Here is a 26,975-nt window from a genome sequence, read left to right as displayed (position 1 = left end):
AAAAAAAAAATCTTAATAGTTTAGCACATTATGCCTTTATGCACTAAAATATATTACTACTGTAATTCATTCATTTTATTCCAATTACAAGTTTTTGTTTTTTTAAAATTCAGTTTTGGCGTGAGGACCTCCTTTTTACAGAGCAGGGCAAAAAAAAAAAAGGGTCAAGTGCCCAGCTCTGCATTTTTAAAACATTTTTTTTTTCCTCTTTAGGGAACAAACTAGTTTGATTCAGAAGTGCAGGAACTCCTCATAGGACTAAATGATTTATCATTGTAAAAATGAAAAAAAAAAATCTGTTGCAGTACTTGGAGATGGACGTGCATATCCAAGCAAGAGAGGGAGAAAATATTGTTTTCACATGATCAATGTTTATTTCTTAGCGTAGCATTAACCACAAATTAATGATATAAAAATTACATGCATTAAATACACCCTACAAGATTTAATGGTGATGTTTTAATGAGTGACTGCGCATTTATTTGACACAATTAACGCCTGTCCCTCTTCGATCCACTAGGCGGCAGTGTTGCTGCCTTCTGTTTAAAAGTTGAAAACCAGAACGCTGACCTTCAGAAGCTCTTCCATTAAACGTTGACTAAACACAAGTTGGAAAACTAACAAAAGCCAACGGTAATTTGTTTCCCTCGGAGATTGCTTTTTCTGGATACGCGCGACGGTCTTGTTCTGCCGTAGCTTCTTTAGCCACAGAAGAAGAATGTCTTCACATATGAACATTTGTAACTCATGTGACCGCTAATCCACAAACGCATATTCACCTATTCGCAAGCAAAACTGAATATTTACACATAAATGATGTTAAATGCACACACATTAAAAAAAAAAAAAGGGAAAATCACAAATATATTTGTGGATTTTGGAAAATCCTCTGAAGATAGCGGATTTGTATGTATAATTTGGAAAAGAAATCTTCCCCCTAAATGCTGGGTCCAGCAAAATAAAGCCCACCTGATTTGTGTGCTTTTCTTCCACAAGGATGTCAACTTAGAACAAAGTTTATCCTAATAGTGACCTTGTGGACACCCCCAGTCGCTCTCTCTCGTTCTGATAACCTGCCAAATAATTAATTGTAAGCATCCTCCATCATACTGCTTACATTTAGCAACAATGATAAATGGAGTGGAATCTTGCCAGAGGCTTTCTGTTATTGGTTTTTAAAGCAACACAGTGTCCCATCGGGCAGAAGGTCTGGCCCAGAAGCAAGAGAAATGGATTTATGATTAAACACACACACACAAAAAGAAGACAGAGAGAGGGGACACTGCCATGGGAGGCCGCATAATAGTCGAAGATGCTCTTTGGGGAGATGGAACACAATGCTGCTGTTAAATTTACGCCCGATATACAATTTGTAAGAAAGCCAGCCTGCGCCTTTTTGGCCATTTAATTCTCTGTATGCCAGAGAAACCGTTTGCTGTCACAGCCTTTTATGCTGACTGTTAGAAATGAAATAAACCCCCCCCAAAAAAAACAAACAAACATATTTTGTAACATATTCTTAACTTTGTAGTTGCTCTATTAATTAGCTGATTATCGGCAGATTATTACGGTTTCTTTACAAATCATCTTTATTTGTCATTTGATCCTTATCTAATCTAAATATGACAAACAGAACAAGGAAGGGCGGGCTATACAACTCATATTTGTAATAATGATAAAAAAAAAATTATGTCAAAGACCCAATGTGACTAATTCATAATGCGCTAATAATTTGCATCCAAAAATGTTCATTCATGATGGTGTCTCAATTTCTGTTGTCAGCAGCATAAACTAACAAAGGGCTCAGTCTTTGTCATTTATCAGTTAATTTATTTAATAAGACCACTTTCATGTCGCAATTTTGAGCAACCATCGAGACTGTACAAAAGCGCACGATAACAAGGTGTTAAAGCTTTCTTTTCTGGAAAAGTCAACCTTGAAAATGAATAAGTATGTGTGAGACCAAGTCGATTTCTCATCTTCAGTCAGCCATTGTGGGCATTAAAATAAATAAAGAAATGTATTCATGCGAGCAGATTTTTTAACTTGGCTCAAAGAAGTTTTCATCTGAACAGCCAATCAGTGGATGGGAAAATATCAAATTATTGTGTGACAGCTTGTTGGCCATGTGAAACTGGTCGATTTAGTAATATTCCTGAAGATAACAGATGATGTGAAATGTGTGGTTTGAACAATGTGGAAAGTCAATATAATTTTCTTTTATATGATGATTTAAGAGTGCATGGTTAATAATCTTCAATCTTAAGATTTTGGATTTTAATGTTTTTAACAATTTCCAATTGTCCATCTAAAGCTTGGAAAAGAAGACAAAATGGACTCTTTTCAGTTGCTACTTTTGTTCTCGTTTTCGGTCCTGGTGTTGGTACTAGATGTGATTGAGCTGTACAATCGCATCGGGGTCCCTCCGGTGGCCTGCACGCCTTCTGATGATGTGACAACAAAATAAAAGTTACTTGGTCGCGTAAGGCCGGAAAATATAATTAAATTCATGTCGATTCAATTATTTGAGACAAGACTCAGACGCTATATCCCCAAACCATCTTTCGTTAAATAATTGAACGGAGAACCCTCAAGATTAATGACCAAGAAATTGAAAACTTCAATCTTATAAAATCTCTTTCAATAAAATGAAATGCAATTATAATCGTGGAGAAACGAATTAAATTTTTGCAAACACCACCAAAAACAAAATGGCCAATTGCCTTTTATGATTTATTGTCATTTGAACATTAGCATCTATAGAACAAGAATCAACAAGCTGTTGCTCCAGAACTTTCCATTACATGAACCACTAAAACCCACCTTGCCTATGAGAGAACTGAGTGACATATTGTCCACCTCAGACTTCTTTCTCCTACCTCAGCTTCTAAACTTTGTTTTTTGGCTATCGGACTTGTAGGGCATTTCGCTAACTCCGCCTCCACTCACTGTCTGATAACGTGAAAAGATGGCTGTCTCTTGTCTTGGGCTGGAGCTGGTGGACTGAACCATTGACGTAAATGGAGAGGGGGGGGGGCGTTGAGAAAGTTTCCTAAACAAATACACTCACTGTTGCCACCAATGCATTGTAAATGAAATACATGGCCAATTGTACGTTTATTACTGAGTGTCATATTATATTGTCAGGATTATATTTTTATTAGGGGCCCTTCTATGTCCCTGTCGATCATGGGCCCCTTGATTCATTCTCCTTATTTCCCCCCTTTTCGGCGCCCCTCCCCACAACATCAATAGAGCTTAAGTACATTTGAATCTGGGAGAACTTTATTGCTGCGAGGGAACAATGCTAACCGATATGCCACTGTGCTTCCTCGGGCAAATTTAATGGTAGATGAAATAAATCTTGCAAACCTCGCTCCTTTATTCAGCTTTCTCACCATAAAACCGCGCATATACCTGTCAGCGTTGATTTAAATACACACGCAACTGGAATAATTTGTCGGGCTTGGGCACTGCTGCCACAATATGCTTTTGATGAAGCGCCAAAATAAGAGGCTTTCAGCTTTAAGAAGTCGTCGTCTGCGTGTGCGTCATTAGGATGATCTGACCTCAGTAATTCCAGAGAAGAAAGCTTGATCAAGCTGTCAGCGCTCGCCGTGGCTTAAATCCGCATGACGCGCGAACGTTCGCTGGCCGCCGAATGCGAGACGACCGTATGCGGTCAGCAGCGCGCGCACATGACCGCCGTGCGCCACCGTCCTCGCGCTCACCCCGTGGCGCGTGTGCATTGTTAAGTCGTGCACATGAAAGCCGAGCTGTCACGCGTGGCAGCGCTAAATCTACAACGACTGTCAAACTGCGGGCCTTTAATGTGCTGTCTGATTGACAGCCGCATGCATATTCAAACCTGCACCCACACGCTTGTCATTAAAGTAACTCAGACACACTTTGATTAAAAAAAAAAAAAAATGGAGCAAACTCTTACATGCGCAAATGCGAAAACCGGCGTGCTTCCACCACGTGCTCATACTTCATCCCTCTAAGGATGAGCGTGCTAGCATCAAAGTTTGATTTATCCTCGTAATATCCATCAGGTCAGTAGGACCTTGGGAACGCTCAGCCATAAAAATCCCAGCTCTTGCTGGTCCTTTTTAATACAGTCTCAGTAAAATGGCTGAAGGTCAACAGTGCCCTCACTCAATCAGATGTAAGCAGCTCCTGCAGCCACAGCAAGTGTTGTTGCAGTAAAGTTAGACTGATCGCTGCGGTAGCGCAGCCAAGGGAGCGGGAACAATGGCTGCGAGATCTTCCGCAGTGGAAAGATGCCTCTCCCACGGAGAAGCCATTACTCCCAAGTAAAAGAAATCAATCGTGCGGTGGCGACGCCGTAAAACGTCTCTGCTGCAGAACTGTAACTCAAAATAAAATGTGTCCTCGCTGTAGAATGAAATGTCCCTGCAGAAAGAGTGCAGATCAAATTTAGATGAATTTCCCCTCCAAACAAAATGGATTCTCATGACATGCAGCACCTTAGCGACAGTCTGAATTATCGTGGTCGTCGCGTGTCGGTTTTCCAGTTCAGACAGCAGGAGATACTGAAAGTGTGTGTTGGAATTTTGTTTGCTTCTCATCAAGACAGAAACGATCGTCGAGTCTGCATCGCTTTTATGATCACATTTACTCATGAGGATTTCTTGTGGATTCTCTTTCGGGTAAATTACAAGCATAACTCAGAAAAGACGAGAAATCCACACAGATTGAACGCAACTGCACAGAAGGGCCCTGAAAGTTGCGATTAATTGCTTGGAATTTTCTTTCCATTAATTTGGGGGCGGATACCTGCATTTTGTTTCTCAATGCTGTTTAACTTTAGAATAACAGCAAATTACAACAAATGTTACCCAGAGGAATTTGACGTGAAAGAAATTTAGAAACAGTTTTTTTTAGGACCACATTTGCTAATTTGACTTGCCAGCTAGTCAGTGATAATAATATAATCGCGAACAAGGGAGTTGGACAAATTTTGTGATATTTTAATACCATAGCAATATAAGAAATATTGGACCCCAAATTAATTCAATGATTTCATTCAGCTTTTTCGAGGTTTGCATGACATTTGCGTGTTTGTGGATGAATTATTATTTATTATATTAATAAATATGAATAATTATCATTATTACCGAAGCAAGAAACAAAGTTAATTAATATTGAACTGAAAACATGACCAAAACATTTTAACTGGAGATGCTGATACCTGTCTGTGACGATACATCCTGCTCTCTCAAAACAATAATTTTTCCTTTTGAAAATTTCTTTTTGCCAACCAATCTTCTGTGTGCAGAGTTAAGTGAACCAATCAGAGGGCGCAAAAATACTGACATCACTCTGAGGCTTTGTGATGAATCTAAAATTGAATTGGTCAAAAAAAAAATAAAAAATGACGGTCTTGGGCAGATTACATTCACATAGCAACACATCGCCGCTCAAATCTGATTGGACAAAAACAAACCACATTTCCTCTCCATGCTGGGAAGCCAAGACACGTTTATTTTCAAACATTGCTCTTTTTTGAACACTTCATTGAATTTATTTATTCTTTAACTTTTACAAAAGTGGGTCATGACTTTGTGACAAGAGGAAAAACGCAGATCAGTTGAGGAAAAACGGCTTAATAGTCGAGAGTATTTCAATGACTGACCTGTAAAAACCTAAAGAGAAAAAGTTGATCAATAATATCTTTTGACCGTTACCTATATTTGTCTGCAGTCTGTTAACATCCACAGTAAACCAAATCAGACTTGCCCGTTCATTTTCTTGCCAATGTGACAATTCCCGATTGTGGCTGATGACACTTTGTGAGTCCCGAGTTCTGCGATACTTTAAGTCGTCCCAAAGAAGTCGGATAGTGCATATTTCTCCCTCGTAAGTGACTGTCAAGCTGGCGTGCTGTCATTTGCAATGACCTTGTCACTCGCGCTCGGCAGATCTTTGAATTACATCCCACGGTAGCCCCCTAATGCCGTCATTACCATTATTAATGGGACATGACACAAGTCATTGCCACGCGTAACGTCCGCCCGCAACCCGGGAGTAATGGCTTCCCTCTCATGTAATGTCACTGCTTTCTCGCTTTGTGCGCCAGGAAGTCAAATAAGAAGCGCGTCGGGCTTCTGCTGCTGACTCCACAATGCCAGTTGTCACGCTCGCAAAAAAAAAAAAAAAAAATCCAATTTCATCAGTGAGTGTGTGTGTGGCTGCTAATTAAATCCCTTGCCGGCAATTTGCTTGAAACAGATCAGCTTTGCCAACATTATGTGGACAATGATTGAAAAGGTGGTGCCGCTGGGGGCAACGTGCTCAAATCGTCCCTCTGGTGTTTTTTTTTTTTGTGTGACGAGATGATTCTGCAGGCTCAATATCGAACGGCTCGTTTGCAGAAATCCGCAATTGATATGAATTCCGCTGTCAATGCGAATAGATAAGCATTCAATGTCTCATTTAAATGCTTTCCTCCAATGATTACAAAAGAGCTGACTGGAAATGTTAAAAATATTGCGATGGCTATGCATCAGTCGATTTAAAAAAAAAAGTAATAATGTCATGAACTGGTCCAATCAGATTTCTTAGTCAAAGCTGGGCTCGTGACCCTTTTTTGCCGGTCAGTCTCCCGCCCTCCGGCCGGGATCTCAGTACGGTTCTGGTCTTTACCCTCTGATCTTATTCAGAAACAGTATCGCCTTCCGAGCCCATTTCGTGGTATTTTGTGAGACGGTTCATCACACGCACGAGGGCCGAGTAAAAATCAACCTCCGGCCTTTGTTCATCGAACGTTTTTTTTAAAATTTGTCAGCCTCCGCCCCGAAAATGGACGTCCGCAGAGCCCCCGGCATGGACTGACAAATTTTGCTCATCTCTGTACTACTCACACACGTAGCGGCAACGCAAGGTAGCTTTATCTCTATAACATATTTCCTGCACGAGGCAACTCAAAGTGCTTCACATGAACAGCAAACTTTAAAATCATTTTATAACTAAAGGAAAAAAAAAAAAGATTTTGGAAAAATAATGATCGAGGGAATGTTGTTGTCATTTCTACTTTCAAACACGGCCGCTCATGGAATAAGTTGTACTTTTCAATGAAATTCTCATTTCATGCCCGAGTCTAAATTGGTTTCATTTCATTTTTGCTGCATTGACATTATCTCTTTCAAGAATGTAGCTGGGAGCGCTTGTTATTCGGTTTAACATTTCAGTCCAAGTGTTGGCAGAAATTGGAATGGCCTGAAAGGATGGCGCGTGTGTGACGGACAGCTTGAAATTGTTGAGCGGCTATCTGTCATGGCTCATCTGTTGTTGCAAAGAGTGAACAATAATGATAGCGCAATTACTGCAAGTATTTGGCAGCTTTGGATGCATGCTAAATATGTGGCGGCATTCATTTTATTTTTATGATTACGATATATTTCTTTTTTTTTTTTTTTTTTACGAAATTAAACATTTCCTCGCAATATTTATCCGTTAGATGTCTTTGTTGTTTTTTCAAGCTGGGGATCCTTCCTGGCTAAAACTCACATCTCCTCATTTGGAGCTTCGTTCTTGGAGCTCTGAGCTTTGCTGCTGATGCTCCGGCGTGGTAATTACCTCGTCCTCCTTTGCTGCTAATGAGAAGGTAAAATATGGGTGTCTGGCAACCGCATTCATTTGCAACCTCGACTCGCTCCAGGCAGGCGAAGACAAGAGGGAGAGGGAGAGGCTCATTTTTTTTTGCCCACAAGCCACCATGGAGCCACGGCATACATTCTCAAACCACCTGTACTCGTTTTCCCGAGTAACCTGGAGTGTTGAGCTAGAATCATTGCTGTCATGAAAGAACCAATCATCTCGGCTTCATCTTTTTTCCGAAACGCGAAGGAAAGCCAAGCTGGCAGTAGCATTGCAGGATTCCGGCGATAAAAGGTGACTGTGGTGTGACGGTGTGACTTATGTGATTTATCTTTGGTTCCTCAAAGGTGGCGATGGGCACTTTTACCACATTTGGCTGATCTGTTCTCAGCCCTTCCGTCCGCCGTTCGTCCTTGTTTAGCTAAAGGCAGAGGTTTCATAATTGATAAACATTGCTTAAAGCTCATTAGCTGGCTAATTTCCGATTCACATCCACTAAGCGTCATTTTCGGACAATAAAAAAATGGCTTCGCTCTGATTCCACAAATTATTGCAAAAAAAATTAAATAAAATAAGGTTGATGGCACAGTCAGAAAATTTGTTGCTCCATGTGTCTTCCTAATCAACTTTACTTGCGCTTTACGGCAGCCCAAAAGTAGGAAAACTTTACGTAGCCTACATACTTAAATATTCGTAAGAACTGTTCATTCAGTAAAAATTACAATAAAATAAAACATCAAATATTATCCAAACAATGAATAATTGTTCAATTAAAATGATTCCAATGGAGCACAAATAAATATATAAGCAACCAATATCTACTTATGGCACTAACAGCCACAGTTCTCCATGTTATTAAATGTATTGCAATGTATTATCTATTATGTAAACATCGGGAGACTCCACCCCACACCCGTCCCCGCTCCCAACCCCAAACGATGCTAAACGAAGCTATAGCGCGCCAAAATAGTTCTCAGACTCTTGTTGCTGATGATCTCAAGAGCAGGCGTGGGCAAACTTCGGCCCGGGGGCCACATGCGGCCCGTTAAATGTTTTAATCCGGCCCGCCGAACTTGAAAAAAAATTAAATGAATAAACCTTGTTAATGTTTTATTTTCTAAATACTGTGGTTTTTCAAAGACATATATATTGTTGTCATGCTTTTGTTCACTTTCATTTAAAATTAAATGTATTTGACCAAAACACTCCGTCCATCTGCTCCTGGTCCGGCCCCTCTGTCAAATTTTAGAACCCATTGTGGCCCGCCAATCAAAAAGTTTGCCCACCCCTGTACTAGAGAGATGGCTGAATTTATTGCATCCCTTTGTGCTAATTAAACCCAACTTTAAGAATTTTATTTTGGCTCTCAATTGCTTCTTCACACAGATGCGCGTATTACTTCCGTGTTTTTGAGTCCCTGTTCTCTTTCTTCCGCTCGCTCTAGCTCTCATTTGAACTCTCAGTTAAAGGACTAGTAAACGCAACAGCATTAGAAGGTTTCATTCTGCTCTGAGTGCAAATATTTGAATTCTATACACGCGGTACTTGACCCGGTTAGGGACAATTAAATGGACGGACGATTACCCACCTCCGGCCTTGCTTAGTCTGTCCTTTTTTTAAAAACGTTTCATCCTCTGTCCTCCATTCCTAAAATGGGCGTCCGTCCTGGGACGAAATGCCCATCTCTCTTCCAAGGCACCAAACAAGAACCTTAAAATGACATCGAAAGTGAAGTGCTGCAGCATTGAAGTACGCCCAGCCTGATGCATGCTCCCTTGCCTTCTATTATCATTTTTTATCTGATTGGAATGATTATTATTTTATTTTTTCACGGCATCATGAACAAAAAAAAAAAGAAATTCCTAGTTGAAGGTTACAGAAAAACACAATGATGTGAGGGAAAAAGATTACATTGTATCCGGACGGATGGACTCCAATGTCACACTTGAGGAGACAAAAAAAAAAAAAAGTCATCACAGTGGTGGCAATCAGAAACATTTTTTTTTTTTTTTTTGCTCCTCTCTTCAAGTGCTTCACATTTGCCATCGCATCTCTGAAAATGACTTCCATCTACCGGGACATGGGTGGGAAATTCCCATTAGATTGGCAAAACAACGAGACAATACGAGTGCATTAGCAACAATAACAGCGCAGCTTTGTGGCTATTTTCACGGTCATAAAAGAAATCATTTAAGCAGCGAATGTAAATGCTAACGTTTACTGGTCATGCGGACACTTTAATTAGAAAAACATTAGCATGATAATTCGAGGGACTAAATTAAAAGTGACTTTCCGCATCAGTTCACTGATTTACAAATGGCATTGTTACAGAGGAGCTATAATTATTGAATCTAATGCCGCTTCTGGAGTTTTGAAATGGTGGAGATTGGAAGACACAGCGAGTCAATATTATGTCATTACAGCTAACCAATTGGCTTGGCCTCAGTTTTTTTCTTTTTTTTTCTCTCAAGCACACACGGCGCAATCTATCAGATGGGGCCACAATACACAATGATTATATTGGAGACTAAGCATTGCTCATGAGCACCAGATGGAATTTACTTGACCTCCACAGAGGTCATATTGAATTTAATTTGAAGAAGAAAAAAAATCAAGGTGAACTACACACCTGTGCAAAAGGCTCTGGAGTTTGCTGCGTGAGACGTTTTGACTGTTTTGCATCCCGTTGTCGAGGCGCCTCCACCGCCTTTTGAGCGTGTGGATGCTCTCATGCCACTTTGGAGAACATCAATGCTGAGCGTTAATTGCCTCCCTTGGCGATGACGCGCATCTTTGTACCTCGCTTTGTTCTGACTGTGCCCTAAATGCGTTCATGTTGTTGTTGAATTCCTTTATACACACACCATCGTCTGATGAAAATCTCAATTTCATGATTTTTTTTTTCCCGCCCTTTTTAATATAATGAGATTATAATCTGTGTTCTCTGTTTTACATTGTTAAAAGTAGCCAAACAACCAATGAGAACACATTTGGTCAATCACGTTTTAAAGTGTATGGAAATAAAAGTTCCCCTAAAAACCTTTCCATGAAGTGGTACGAGTACCAAAAATAAGATTCTGCTGATCACCGGTTTTTCGGGGCTATAAGGCGCAAATGCATATAAGCCGCAAAAAAATAATAATACAAAAATTAAAAATAATTCCAGATTTATTTAGCGTATTTTCTGAACTATAGAGCGCCCCCTACTGGTGAAAGAAAATTCCACAGAAAAGCCACACTGTTGTATTTGCCGCATGGTTCAAAATCTAGGAAAAAGGTAGCGGCTTATAGTCAGAATAATACGATAACGATAAAAAAAGATGCAGAAAACTCAATATTTTGGTGAGGTGGGTCCGCCCACGGCTCTGATTCAACGTGGTCGTCTTCAGACTCTGAGTATGGCGATGACAAGCTGTCGCTAAGTATTGCTCACTACGTTTTTATTGTTTCATGAAAAGAGTAACAAAATGAATCGGAAGAAAAACCACGAGAGGGCCATTCACAGCCAGAAAGTGAAAGATGCGTCTTGGTGACGTAATTTCTGCCGTCTTCATGATTTCACCATCGCGCTGGTCCCCACCCGGAAAATGTTCAAATCGTAATGCTAAAATCCATGATAATGTGTATCAATCCGAGAAACCGCTCATTGTGAACCACAACGTATTAAATTTAGTAAAAAATGATGTCCCAATTTCACAAATGTTGACGCGCCACTTAACAAAAATGCCCACAAAAGATTCCGAAATGTTTGCGTCTCAGTTTATGTACTGATAAATCTGGGAGTGTTTAATTGAACACTAAGCTGATTTACTCGCACGAAAGCATGACTGCGGGTTTTATGAGGTTGTCTTCCCAATTATTAAAGGTGGTGCTGGATTCAAAAATAGAAGCCGCGATGCTGGATGTGTTAACGATAATTCCTCCACAATCATGCAATCCACGCTGCCATCATTTGAATGATGTTGCAAAAGGTTTGCGCGGCTTTCGACTCCTCTGGAGACAAATTGACAGTGTTGAAGGCTTAATAGGCTCAAAGCTACTTTGAGGATAAAAATGTTTTCGTGTACTCTGGCCCTCAAAGCCATCCTCCTAATGCGCGCAATTAAATGTCGGGTTTGTGCGGTATTGTTCAGCTACCGACGCTTTTGCAGCAAATACCTCAGTCTGTTTCTCTAATTGAGAAAAGTTCAAACATGAGCGCTAAATGAAATCAATGTTGGGGGAAGACTCCATGGAATTAATTGGATGAAGCTTGAAACAAAAATTCACCATTTAATTGAGTCGGCCAAGCGAGTGTTGGATTTTTTCTGTTTTCTTGCTGCCAACAAGTGGATTTTATTAAAAGTGTATCGCTCACTTTTTGTGAGCAATATAGTCGGACATGAGTGGGCAAACTATTTGATTGGCGGGCCACAATGGGTTCTAAAATTTGACAGAGGGGCCGGATCAGGAGCGGATGGATGGAGTGTTTTGGTAACCTCACTTCATCGGAGAAAAAATAATACATTTAATTTCATATGAATATGAACAAAAGCATTACAACAATAGATATGTCTTTGAAAAACCGCAATATTTAGAAAATAAAACATTAACAAGGTTTATTAATTAATTTTTTTTTCAAGTTCAGCGGGCCGGATTAAAACGTCTAACGGGCCGCATGTGGCCCCCGGGCCATAGTTTGCCCACGCTTGTAGCAAGATAAGCATAAAGGAGGATGGCGGGGAATATTCACTTTCGTGCAATCAAGTGCACTCGCATTTATTGACACATTTTTCCAGTGTATCAGAACGTTCGGTTGGCTTAAAAATTTTTTTTAAAAATCTGTTTCTCATTTCGACCCGATCCATCGAGAATGACAATTTTGCGCATGTGTCACTCCAGTCTTTTCCGTCCACGTTGCTCTTGTTCTTTCTGCAACTCGATGCGGCATCTACAAACAAGCAGCTGGGTATTCTTGAGGGCCTCCCTCAGAATCTTAAAACTGTTCTCATTCTCATCTCTGTGGTGAAGCGTTCGGATAACGCCTCGTTTGTGATCCGGCGGGTGTTTTCGAGTCAAAAAGTATCGATTGAGGGATTTCTGTTGACTCCAACATGGAGGTTTGTGTCGTCACTATTTGAAAAGCACTGTTTTCAGATAAATGAATCATTAGAATCGGTTCGTCAAAGAGAATCGTTGAAATGATTCGTTAATCGAATCTCTCGCGCCACTTTTGCTAACGTGCTCCCTCACACCAAGGCACAGATTTAAAAAGTAAATTAAAAAAAAAAACTTTTGTGCTGTAAGTTTTGTGTTTGTGTTATTGTTGTTATTTCTATCAAAAATGTAATGTACAAACGAGAATGGCAGAGTCGTTCGTGTACGGGAATTGACGTCGCGTTCACTCACAGTTCATGACAACTCGTTCACTCACCGAATCGTTCATGGACGGGAAGTGGCAGTTGGTGCACTCGCTGAATCGTTCGTGAACCGGAAATGACATCATGTTCACTCACCGAATCGTTTGTGAACGGGAAGTTACCTCGCTGATTCGTTTGTGGACGCCAAAAGCGTGGCAGTGCATTCAGCGAAATCCCTCCGCCATCTGACGCTGGCTGCTGATTGGTTGTTGGCGATGATTGACGACATGCTCCTGGCTGAGCTCAAATGAACTGAGAACGAAACGAATCACTTGCGGAACCGATCCATTCACTGAAAAAGATTGTTTATTTTGGAATGAATCGTTTTAAAACGACCCAAAACCCTTGCGGTCGATTCAATGCCCCAAGTGCTAAGTTATAACATCACCCGTCGTATCAGATTTGCCTATTTCCCAAATAGAAACAACACAAACAAAAAGCGCGTTTTGACCCCCGAACATCCGGAGCCTCATAAAAATTCAATGTTATAAAGTGAAGAACATCAGAAAATGACATCTCCGTATTCAGATGGGCCGATTCCTGTCGGAACCGGCACGCAAATGGCGCGCGGCGCTCGTGGCGACGGCTACAGACGGCAAAACGCACGTAGATAAGACCAAGGCGGGCTGGTGACACGCCAGGCTTGGGAGGAAAAGCAAATCATTTAGGACAATCTATTCCCATAGCTGCCAGTCACTCAGTCGGCTGCTGCGGACTGAGAAGCGGCTGCAACACAGTGGCCTGTGAATGCCAATTCCATATGATTAATTCCACAAAGCTGGCGAAGCGTTCTGCGCTTCTGCAAACTTCTGGACCGCGTGCTGGCCGCTAGATGAATAAATCAGCTTCTTGAGTAAATCCAGCGACAGCTTGAGGACGGGCTAATGAACTTGAGTTTCCTTCAAACCACCGAGTACTGCTCCACTATTTACACTCCGTCAAGATGACATTAATACATCAGACATGTATAAACTTTCCAAAGGATTAAACCGTTTTCATCATTTTTGTTCCAATGTAGACAAATTTTCACTGATGAATTTTCTGATGCGTATCATCTTGTTCATATTCATACTCGCTCACTTAATCGTAGGCTCAAATAGGGCTGTTCGATTTTGCCTAGCAAGAAAATCCAGATGATTTTTCTCTCAAACTCGATTTTCCGATTACGATTTTTTTGTAAAATACAAATAATGACAAAAAGTATTTTGAATGACTTCTATTTAAACTTAATATTTCTTTCTTGGAACTCAAAATGCCAGTGAATTTAAATGACCGTATTTCCAGACTATAAGGCGCTCCTGCATATAAGCTGCAGCAACTCCTTTAAAAAAATTAATAAAAAAAAAAAAAAAATTAAAACAACAATATACAAGCCACACCAGGCTATAAGCCGCAGTTTTTTATATTGAAAAAAGTTGTTTATTGCAATACAGAACGATTTTGTACTGTGAATGCCCAAAATATGCTCAAAAATATTAACTGAAATCGGCCAATTTAACTCATTTTGTATTTTAATGTATTATCCTAAGTTTAATTTATTCTTGCATTGTATGATTTATTAAATATACCTTATTAATGCTGACTAATTCTGACAAAAAAATAAAGCTAATTTGACAATGTAGGACACCAACTCTCTTCGATGTTTGTTCTCAGAGCTAGCAGAATAAATGGGCCAACATCGTGCGCAATTTACAACACGGCTCAGCATCAACTTTCAAACAATCACGCGATGCTAATAACCGCACCCGAAATAGATCTTAGCATTCTTCCAATATCGCAATGGGTCTCGTCTCCACTCCAACATAAATCATATCCACTACTTACTCTTCCTCCAACTCTTCAAACACCTGGATCCCCTCAGAAAAATTAAAAATATCGCTTTCTGACTGGATTTGTATGTATCACATTTGGAGCTCCTCATCGTTGTTCTTGAAATTACGTCACGCTGCCAAAATGTCCTCCTCATGCAAATCGTCCTACCGGAGGCGGATTTGTCAGACGCAAGCAGGTGGAACGTCCTCACAATTGAAATAACCTAAGAATTTATGCATAGCTATAGAGCAGGCGTGGGCAAACTACGGCCCGGGGGCCACATGCGGCCCGTTAAACGTTTTAATCCGGTCCGCCGAACTTGAAAAAAAATTAAATTTTGTTTTCTAAATACAGTTTTTTTTAAATAGATATATTTTGTTGAAATGCTCTTGTTCCCTTTCATTTCAAATTAAATGTATTTTTTTTTCTCCGATGAGGTGAGGTTACCAAAGCTCCTGATCCGGACCCTCTGTCAAATTTTAGAACCCATTGTGGCCCGCCAATCAGAAAGTTTGCCCACCCCTGAAATAGAGAGTAAATAAATTTAAGCAGGTAAGACGTTCTGACAGCTTAATTGTCCCATTTAGAGTACGTCTATGCATCGATATAAGATGACAAACATAACTTTTACTGACGATTTCCGGAACATGTTGCGGCATAGAATGCACAAATACCCGCCGGATGCTTTTCACAGAGTTTTCCAAGTGCAGAAAAAACACCCGAAATGAGGCATTAGGACGAGACTGAAAATGGCATTCGTATGAGCAAAACATACACTGGAGTCGATCCTGCTTCGGGAAAATGACTACTTTGGCGAATATACGAAATAGAGAGGAATTTTTTTTCATGCTTCATTTTTTTTGTATGATGTTTAATTACTTTGATTACATTTTTTAAAATGTTTTTAAATGAATTACTTTACTTCCTCGGCTGTACTATGGCTGCGATCAAACTCCGGAACATCCTAATGTGCTGAGTCAGCACTGCACTTGTCGATTGAATGTGCCAGGAATGTTTATTGGCATCGTCACCTTCGTCATCCTCCTCACATAAACGCATTCATGCCCACTCACTTGACGACGGGCATTAAAGTTCGGTGAGCTCATTTTTGCTCTACAGGTCTCCATCACCAATAATGGTGATAATTGATGTTTCTGTTCCTAGCCAGTAATGATGTTTTTAGTATTTATGGTCGGGGACAGACAGGCAAGCTGCTTCTTAATAGTCCTCTCCCTTCCAGCCTCTTTATTAGCGTGGCGTTTCTTACGTTCACATCAGTAAATTAATTTTGACCCACCACTGCCATACATCAGCGCCAACCACTCGACGCTGCGTCTCCGCAGTCGCATTTTCTTAAGCTGTTGTCGTAAAGATGCTTTATTGTTTCTTGCCACTGACACTTTGATAAGCTCTTTGCAGAACAAGTGTTTGACGACGGGGTTCAGTGTGTGTCATTCGGCGGCTCCTGTAAAATATACATATGAAGAGCTCTTTTCCAAAGTGTAAAAAAAAATAAAAATTAAAATACACCCCGAATCACGGAAACGGTTTTTATTTTGATAAATATTTGTTACTGCTCAACACATTTGACAGGTTTTGGGTGCAAAATAAAATTAATATTACGTTGGTTGAAGAAAGAGAACAATCAATGTATTAAATGTAAATAAAATGTAAATCTTGGTGGCTGCAGTCTCAAAAAGTGTTTAGGTGTCTGTTGATATGGATTTATAAATATATCAGGAGCACAATGAGTTCATGGAAGCAGCGAGAGTGCAAAGACAATCAGTGAGGATAATCAGCAGAGAACTGACGACAAGCCTTGAGAAAAACAACAAAAATTACACATTACACAAAAGTGTTTTTCAATCAATCAATCAATCAATGAATCGATCAATGAATCATCCAAGATGTCAAACGCAGCAGACATGACCTCTCCGTACGTCTTTTTTTAGGTTGTCTTCAAGGAGAAGGAGCCAGATGGACTTTCAGGGAAAGACAAGCCCCTAGATGGCAAGATACCCTTCAAGAAGAGGCTGACATCGAGAAAAGGTTAGCCTGAACGACAGTACAGTGGCACTAATCGTGGCGGCACAAGCACAGGCCCTAAAAACAAGTTTCATAGAGGCTGTGGTCTAGCACATCAGTAATTAATTGCGATTAATCACATTTTTTCTACTACTATTTTTTTGTGGTGCTTTTAACAGGTATTTACTCGAATAATATCTTGTAATTAAGGCTAAGTGTATTTTACATCAAAGACTGTTCTAAATGCTTCTTTTGATCCTTGAGTAATCTAAATGGAACTCAAACGAGTCATCTTTACAGGAATTTTTCAATTCTCCATTTTTCAGTTTAACAATATTCAAATTTTTTTCTTTTTTTTTTTTCTGCTGAACTGCTAAAGATGTACAGCTAATACGGTACAGTGTTTGAATTTGGCTTTGCAATATATCCAAATTAATTTTTCAGGTAGAAATCGAATAATTTAATCGCACTAATTAAAAAAAAAAATCTTGAGTTAACGCTTTAATTTTGACAGTAGTACTATATATATATATATATATATATATATATATATATATATATAAGTGCTGTCAAGTGATTATTTTTTTTTAAATTAATCACAAAAAAATTCAATGATTAATCGCGATTAATCACATTTTTTAACTACTATTTTTTGCGAAGCTTACAACAGATATTTACTTAAATAAGATCTTGGAATTGATGCAAAATCACCAAATATGAAGTATATTTAATTCAAAGACTGTTCTAATAGCTTTCTTGGATTCTTGAATACGATCTAAATGGAGACAACAAAGCTTTTAAGAGTATGAAATGTCTCCATTTTCACCCATTAGTCGAAGCTCCGAAATGCAACACGTGTCTCTAGAAGGCTTGGGAGCTGTTAAGACCTGGAAGAATTCAATCAGAGAGATCCATGGGCCAGTGCTGAGGCTTGAGTGAGATTGATAGCTGGGCAGTCGGATCACGAAACAGGGGCAGCTCCCCTGCTACCATACCTCACCCATGTCCTCTTCTTACTCCTGTTTCGGAGAGTGAAATGAGGGAGAGCAGGCTGTTGCATCCAGGTCTCAGAGCCTCAATCCACCGTAGGCTGGCCGCAATAATAGAATTTCATGTCAGCCAGGAGTTTCTGCAACTTGGAGAGGCCTGATTGATGAATGTCGTAAATCACCCCTGCATTGGGTTTAACAACCCCAGAAAAAGCTTTTGGGCTTAGGACACTCTCCTTACGGCCAGTGTATGCGCCACTCCACTTTTAATGTTTAACTTCATTTTGCTTTTCAAAACAAATAAGCGAGACGTGCCGAATGTGACCATGGAAAGATCCACATGCTGCATTTGTTTTATTACTGATGTCCATCTCGTGTTTCATCTGTGCACCGCTGGCACCTCACCCAGCAGTTAGTGTTACTCTGCTGGTGAACGGACAATGCGTAAAAAAAAATCTATATGAGGAACATTGCAATGATGAAAGCAACAGCATCACAATTTGGACAGATGGACTTGCGGCCTTCCTTTTGTTGCAAGTAATCAAAATGGAAATATACTGTATTGAAGAAACAATAGAATTGGAACAGGCCTGCGATGATGACAGAAAAGACCAAATTGCCAGCTTGTAAATGTTATCTGGAGACCTTCCAGTGCGCTGAAGAAATACAGTGTTGTGAAAATGGAGTGATCAATAACAAAGCCTTGTGAAGGCTCCGAGCCCTCCCTTGAAGAGGCGCAATGGAAGGGAAAGAAAATCCGAGATTGTGATCAGGCTGTTGATACGCACCTCAGTGAAGATGAGTTAAGAAAAAAAAATAGGGGCTTAGGAAAGAACCACCAGGCTTGAAGAGGCGGCGAAAGACAACAATAAAATGTAAAATACAAATGCAATTTGGCACAAATGAGAAGCAGGCAAAGAAAATTGTTGACGATTAATCGGCTCGAAAATTAAGAGTGACATATTTTAAAAAAAGGTACATCTCTTTTAAAAACTAATTCAGTAAATGAACCATCATTAATATATGACAGAAATTTAAGGCAGGGGTGGGCAAACTTTTTGATTGGCGGGCCACAATGGGTTCTAAAATTTGACAGAGGGGCATATGGATGGAGTGTTTTGGTAACCTTACCTCGTCGGAGAATTTTAATTTGAAATGAAAGTGAACAAAAGCATTACAACAATAACCACAGTATTTAGAAAATAAAACATTAACAAGCTTTATCCATTTAATTTTTTTCAAATTCAGCGGGCCGGATTAAAATGGGCCACATGTGGCCCCCGGGCCGTAGTTTGCCCACGCCTGGCCTAAGGAGTAATCTGTCAGAAACTCAAAACAGAAACTGTCACAATTGTATTTTCCGCACCATAATTCTGGTCCTGCGACGCATTCTCAGGTGCAACTTGTACATTTTAACCCCAAATTCCCGTTCCCTCGGGTGTGTTTGGAAATTCACTCTGAACCCAGAACACTATTCTGAGCGCGTGTACGCGTGTTCGGAGACAGCACTCGGCTCCCGTCTTCTGACCTCAGCATACGTTATAAAGCAATCGGCAGCTCGTGCGTCAACGCTTTCATCATTCTGGGCTTGTGACCTCAAGTTGAAACGCTCTCCAGCAATCCCTTTTTTTTTGGGACACTGTGAATAACCGAACAGCACATTTGAACAATGCCGTGAGTTTCTGAATGGTCGGAGTGAAGCGGCGCGTGTTTGGATCGTATTTCCGACCCTTAATAATTGTGCTGAGGGCAACGATCTAATTCTGGTTGGTTTACAAACTTCTGCTTCACTGGAATTTTCTTTCTTTTAGGTTTTTAGTTTTTAACAGTTTACCTTAACTCAGTGCTTCTCAAATAGTGGGTGAGATGCTGAGGGGGCCGCGTGTGACCCTGTGGAACATTATTTTTTCCCCCCGCCGTACTACAATAAAGTGTAATTGCACCTCCACTCCAATAGTTGGCAGTGGCGTCCTCCTTGCCCATTGTGCGCAGCGAGTTTTAACTCTACGGTGTCGGTTTGTTTTGCAACGAAAATGCTATTATTTATTGTTGCGGCTGAGGGTGGGTGGTGAGGTGGGGGTGCGGATTGTTTTCTTGCTACGGACGGGGGGGCATAACATAAAAAAAAAATGGTCATTGCACCTTTTGGTGTTGCAAATGGTAAATTCTCGTAGTGGTTGAATCTAGCGATATTTCTTTTCGTTCTTCCATTTGTTCTTCTTCCCCTTTCTTTTGACAGTTAGCAAATCCTTTTGGTGCGCCTTCTCCTTTGGAATCCGCAAGTTCAGCATCTGAAAATACCGTCATTAAACATGGTGGCCTTTGTCTTGCGTGTCAATGCAGTTGGTTGATGGATTAACCATGGGAAGAAGGAAGCCTTATTGGCCCTGAGTACAGTATCGTTCATTTTTCTTCCCTGCGGAAGACAAAAGCAGCCTCCAGTGAGAAGTGGGTCATTACTTTACTTTATTTGATTGGAATAGCTGTGAAAAAGAACTGCAATCATTATCACAAGTGAAGCAATTTGGTGTTAGTGTGTATGATTTCTGTCATTCGGGGCCGACTGCTGCCACACCCACACACACACACACCCACACACACACACACACCCACACACACACACACACACACACGCGCGAGATTCCGAATCTTTCTGGCTGCATCTGGCGATAGGAAGAAAGCTGACTTTTCCGCATCAGGATGAGTGCAGCGATGAGGGGGTGGGGGTGGGGGGGGTGTTATCAGCCCCAAAGATAAGCGTTACATCAGAAAAGGGGCAAGAAAAAGGTCACCCCATTTGACTTCAGATTGGACAATTTGGAGACATGGAAGATCACAAAGATTGATTAGACACTTCATTTTTTTTTCTTCTTCTTGATTTAGCTTCGTACTTACGTAACTGTGTTTTCTTGCCCCGAGTTGTGAAGTCATATCTATTACCTTTAAGAAAGTTGTTTTGACTTTCGGCTTGGTCCCTTTTACTCAGGCACGAGAATAAAAGGTAGAGAAGAGCAAATGAAGCTGAGTATCAAGTCGCGTCTTAATCAAGCGTTTGCCTTTGGATAAGAGGTAGAATTTGGAGCTCCAACACAATGCGTCACGAGTGATGCTGCCACTCTGGTCCATGGCACGGGGTGGGGGGGGGGAATATACATCCATCCATCCATTATCTGTAGCGCTTGTCCTCACAAGGGTCGCACGGGGGTGCTGGAGCCTATCCCAGCGATCTTCTGGCAGTCGGCGGGCGACACCCCGAACGGGTTGCCAGCCAATCGCAGGGCACACAAAGACAAGCGACCATCCGCGCTCACACTCATACCTAGTAGCAATTTAGAGTGTCCAATCAACCTGACATGTGGGAGGAAACCGGAGTACCCGGACGAAACCCACGCAGGGAGAACATGCAAACTCCACACAGGAAGGCCGGAGCCGGAATCGAACCCACAACCGCTGCACCGTGAGGCCATCGTGCTAACCAGTCGTCCACATTTTTTCCACATTAATTTCTGTTTCTGTCTCGGAGAAGTGATACATGCTCATTCCAATGATAAGAATGTGATTTTAGTTTATTTTTTTTTTAGCTATATTTGCGAGTGCTTCTCAAAGAATCGTATGCATCATGATGTCAGAACCGGAAAGCAAAGCCCATCAGGATCAAATTTGCCGTGAAAGCCTAACTTTCATCAGAATCGAGTCACGATACAAAATAAATTTCGTAAAGTACGTTTTAATTTAAAAAAAATGTAATTGGTTCCAGTAAACACTAAAATATGAGAGTAAATATTCAGGCAAAAATGTTCCAGAGTCCATTTTTCCTGAAATATTTGGCAGCTCTTGTCACGAATGGCGAGGTTGCCAAGCAGAACTTTACTGTCCTACATTGCATCGTGTTAGACAGCTGAGTGAGCCCGCCTATAAATTTCTGCATTTTGAATGACATTCAGGACAAGTGTACAATAGCCCCTCCCCCCCCGAGCAGCGCCGACAAAAAATGGCAGCCGCCTCCATCGTTGTCAATCCCTTCACCGACAAACTCTGACAGTCCTGGAGCATGAAACTGTGACGTTTGACGGATGGCTGCATGTCACCGTCGCAAATCGATAAACTCGATTCAAATGTGGGTTGCGATGTACGTCAAACTTAAAAACAAAACATTTTCTAACTTGCCTTTCCTAGCAAGCATAGTGACAAGATCTGCTTCGTCCTTATATGGGGAGTCATCTTGGAATTTACATCTTGCATTAAATAATGCAGAAAAAAAAACCCAAAAGGCTGAGTTTAGCTCTGCTACTTGATATTTTGCCAACATTATTTTTTTTTTGTTTGAAAGGGTGCTTACACCTGGTACCAAGCAGTGGTGGACGGTCAAGGCCTGCAAGGCCTTCTCTGCTGGCCCCAGATAATCAAGAAATCATGATCACATTCTTCACATTGATGTCATAATATATCCTGGTGTTGAGAGTTTTTATCCAATCAGAATTCAGCTAGCTCGTGTTGCCAGGCAGATTTCATCATTCCAGTAGCTCGTTCTATTCGTCCAAGGCCTTCAAATGCAATCCAGCCGGGCGTCTGTTCTGTGCGGGTGAGGTGGCTTTTAAGGTTGATAGACAGTTGCGATAGCCAATCAGATCACGAGTTGATGACAGGAAGTCCTTCTCGCTGGCCTGACGCTGAAAGTGATGAACGCGTCTTGTGATTGGATACTCACTCATGCGGGGGCAGTGCTATGCGAAATCAACACACCTGAAAGTCGTAGCTGAAAATCAAAATTATATTCTTGCTTTTTTTTTAAACCACAATGGCCGAAGGAGGGAATTTAATTGAATATACACTTGCCAGGCCATTTTCAAGACGAACCTTTCAAGGGAAGCTAAATCGCCCAACACTCACTCAGTACTGCGTAAATCTCTATATTATTTCTCCGGCCGTGGTGTCATAAATGATGTGAGGGTGGTTTATTCAAATCGGACTAAGTAGGACTTCACTTAAGGCCCTACGTGGGAAATGCACGGCCCGCCAAGGAGCTATTTGAGGAAAAAAAAAAAAAAAAGGACCTCTTACTTGGATCGTTAAATGGACGGACAGCTGACTGATCTCGTGCTTTTTAGTCCATCTGTTTGTGCTGAGTGAAGATGTAGACGGCTACGTTTGCCGACTGGCGAGCTGCCACCGACTGGTTAGACGCCATATGCTTGTCACTTGTAATCAAAGGCGAGACTGCCGTGTGTGTCATACATTTGACCCTCTTGTGTGTTAATTCTCGTTTATGTGGCAGCAATGACAATCGGGAAGAGAGGAATCATATTAGCATGGCGGCCAGCGTGGAAGAATTCATGGACGGGCCGCATCTCATTTGATGTCGTCCTTTCGCTGTATCGGTGCATTTACCTGGACACGCACACGCATTCCGTACCACAAACGCACACGCGTCCTCCGTGGCCATCCGTTCTCATTCCACCTCATTCAGTCAGACCTCTGCTTCTGTCTAATTGAGGCGCCAGCGAATACAATTATTGTGAGAATCATCTCTGCCTGACGTGAGGCCGGATTAACGGGATTAAGAAGATAATCTGTTGACCCCTTGGCCCCGGCGCAGCGTGAGGCTGGGAAGGCAATTTGAAGTCGAGCGAAGAAGCAATCGAGAGGGAGGGAGAGAAGGGGCGCTTTAATGAGCGAGCTGACGAACGTCTGACCACCGAGAGGCTCGCCTTGCCGTGCCTCGGGGGGGATTACTTGGAGTGAGACTCCCGCCCCCTCCCACCCCCCGGACAATCTCACCTAGCCACTCACATCATCGGCAGCCCGCTCGCTCACTTCTATCTTTTATAAAGGTCATTGCCTCCAAAAAGACAGAGCTGTTTAATTAGTTCGGCAACCTTACTGTGTATTGTAATGCCGTAAATGAAATTTAGATTGTACGATGGATGTTTTGTTTTACTTTTCGCTGCACTTTGAAAGTTTTCGATAGTAAGCAAATTGCAAGCATAGCAAATCAAAAAAACTCATTTAAATCCGCTGCAAAAGTGATCTAAATATAGGAAATATATGCTTGTTTTAAACACAAAGAAAAAAAATGAACGACACTTGATAAGATTTCTTGAAATAAGAAAAAAAAAAAATCCTGGCTCTCCAAAAGAAGGAAAATTATTATTATTATTTTTTTTTATCCATTCATTTTGGAGAAATTAGAAAATAATTGACGACTTGAAAAACGCCTGCTTTGGAAACTGTGCAATAAATAGTGATGGGAAAATGAAGCTTCATGAAGCACTTGCAATACTCTTTGACTCCTCCAGATGGCACTCTAGGTTTTAAAAGATGCAGTGGAAATGTGATCAATTTCCATTGCGCGAGCATTTATCTTTAAACCAAGAGCACCACCCTGAGAAATAAAACACCACAAGTGCTTCATGAAGCTTCATTTTTCCATCAATACGCATAAATTCCGTTTACGGCCCAGGCCACGGACAGACTGTAAAATTTAACATATGGATGCTGTGCATTCCAATTAAAGCTTTGATATTAAAACGCCATTCTTTTGTTTATTGTACGGACAACCCAAGCGATGATGTCATTTTGATGAATTGCATGTCTGTACGTGTAAAGTGGCGATGAGTTCATCTTGTACAGCAAAGCTTCACGTTGCCACGCCACCTTGGAATTTTCTAACCATTGGAAAAAAAAAAAAAAAACTAGAGAATGTTACAATGAAATCTAATAAGCCCACAACATGGTGCTGCAACTTAAAATTTGAACAGAGGGGAAAAATAGTCCTTTAAAGTGGCGCTGTAGTGTTCTATCCGAATATAAAAGCTCTGAAATGTGATTTTTTTTTTTTGTACTCGTCAACCTTTTCACAATGTTGGAGAGATGTTGCAGGGCACCTCCCGTGTTTAGAGTAGACTCGCGAGAAAGTTAGCCTGCAGTTTTGAAAGTGATTCAAGTCGTCGCTGTTTATGTGTCCACGTACAACTGGAACAACAGAATGAATATTTTGTGACTCCAAGATAGAACTACAAGTGGCGTGCGTTTGTTTTTGATGGTTTTTGGTTGAGCGGAATATGTCCGCAAAACTCACCTCAAAAGCCAACGGACACGCCAACTACTTCGGACCTTCGACGCATGCGTGAGATGTAGTACCCCTCCAAGCCATCGGCGGCGCCAGTCACCACGTAGCCTTTGACGGTGATGTCCAATAATAATTAATTAATTTATTAAATTAAATTAATTTTATTCAATTAAATTAATTTGAATTAAAAGAAATACCTACAGTTATAATCATGTAATAATAATAAACATTTATGCTCTATACGCTACAATTCATGCTTATCACGCCAGAAAGAACACTATCATCAATTTCCACACGGCGGAAGTGTGGAGAGTGCCTGAGTAGCAATTAAATTTGCAAACAGACAATGAGGCCTGTACCCGTTTTATATTAAAGAGGTATATTAACTTAACCACATCCACTAATTGAGGTTGAAGTCCCTTTATTGTGTGAAGATGAGTCATTATTTTATGAATTTGCTCCGCTCATTTATAGTTGATAGGACAACACAATATCAGTGACATATGACATTGTATGTGACCGACTTGCACTATTTTCAAGCTATACGCGACGAATAGATCTCCACTTTCTCAGCGATTGTGTCCTAAGCTTACGGCATATCACCGAGGAGGAATTTGTTTTGAAACTCACTTGGGGGAGTCTACGTTACCGTTACCTTGTGATGGGAAAATGAAGCTTCAAATTTGCTTCATGAACCAGTTGTTGTATTTTTTTTGTCCTGTAGATGGCACTGTTGGTTTAAATAAAGGCTTTAAAAAAATGTCTTTCAACCCAATGTTGAGCCGAGAGTGCCATCTACTGGAATCCAAAAATACTACAACTGCTTCATGAAGCAGATTTGAAGCTTCATTTACCCATCACTTGCGCTACCGCTTTAAGAGAAATAAAAATGAGGTCCCTCAAGTAGCAACCTTTGGAAGCTTCGCGAGATCCAAAGGAAAGTAATAGCGCGTCGTTGCTCTTATTCCAACTCATGAATTTATTTTTTTTTTTTGCTGCTTTAATAGAAAAACGAAAAATCTGAACAAATGCGCAATGACAGGTGAAAAAATATAATTTGTGCAAAGTAGTGCAAATTATCATCCTGGCCTGTTTCGGTGTACATGATGTAATGGCTGTGCAATAATGTTCACAGGAACGAGAGTCGCGTTGCTTCTTCCACTTGCTTGACTTTTTCAAGGTTATTTGTGCTTATCTTGCGCCGCGCATCCATCAAGTTGCTCGCGAGTCACACTTGCAAGAAGCAGGTGGGCTCATCAATAAGTTACTTTACTGTGGAATCGCTATATTTGAAACGTCCCCCGAGGCCACACGAAGTTGGACAGTTCGGACGCACGCACACACACAAAACAGGTCAAAGTTAGTTAGTTATGCGTGATGTCACCTGAGATTTATTTTGTGAGTGTTTCATTTGTCAACATAAGGCCCGCGGGCCAGATCAGGCCCATTTGCATTGCTTTGTGCGGTCCGTGAAAGTTCTCTTTTCCTTCTTGTGTTCAAAATAAAATATCCATCATATTACCGCTAAAAACGAAATCCAGGATTATATGATGTGACCGGGATGATTTATTTATTGATTTTTTTTGGGGAAAAGAAGAGGATGTGTAAGCGTCAACTACTCTAGCCAGACAACAATTCAGGAAACAAACACAGTGCGGCTCACCTTCTGCACCTTCACCAATGTCAAACTTGTTCATGTGTTTAAAAGATGCCACCGTGAATGTCAGCGCAATGCTTACAAAAAAAACAGACAAAAGAGAAGTACAAAGGCAACTGCCAGCGGCATTTCAACAGCCTCTCCAAGGCTCGTGGGGGTCAAGCTTAAGCAATAACAAATGCCATTGGTCTTTTTATAGCGTAGTAATTCACTGTTCAAACTGTTACCGTTGCACTTCATTCCCTTAAAAGAAGACAAACTATTGACGTTGCACTTTCCTCAAAGGAAGCATATTTAAACTCTTGATGTTTCATTTGAAAACTCATTAAATCTGTTCCTGTTTACGCCAAAGATAAGATCCATACCGAACCGTGATTTTCTGCATTCCATTACACCCGTAG

General features: G+C 40.9%; 1 long non-coding RNA gene across 1 annotated transcript in view; it reads left to right on the top strand.

Moving 5' to 3' along the window:
- The window catches only part of LOC148339564 (uncharacterized), a 75,837-nt gene that overhangs the window by 48,708 nt on the left and 154 nt on the right, over positions 1-26,975 (top strand). Inside the window, exon 3 of the long non-coding RNA XR_015842543.1 lies at positions 16,787-16,883. This is a non-coding gene — a long non-coding RNA (uncharacterized LOC148339564). The remainder of the gene's footprint in view (positions 1-16,786; positions 16,884-26,975) is intronic.

The sequence above is a fragment of the Idiotropiscis lumnitzeri genome, chromosome 3 (assembly GCF_059441095.1).
Source record: "Idiotropiscis lumnitzeri isolate Australia: NSW breed Sydney's pygmy pipehorse chromosome 3, RoL_Ilum_1.0, whole genome shotgun sequence".
Classification (NCBI taxonomy): Eukaryota; Metazoa; Chordata; class Actinopteri; order Syngnathiformes; family Syngnathidae; genus Idiotropiscis; species Idiotropiscis lumnitzeri.
The sequence above is the reverse complement of the archived record's forward strand: the minus strand, read 5'-3'. Positions and strand labels throughout refer to the sequence as shown.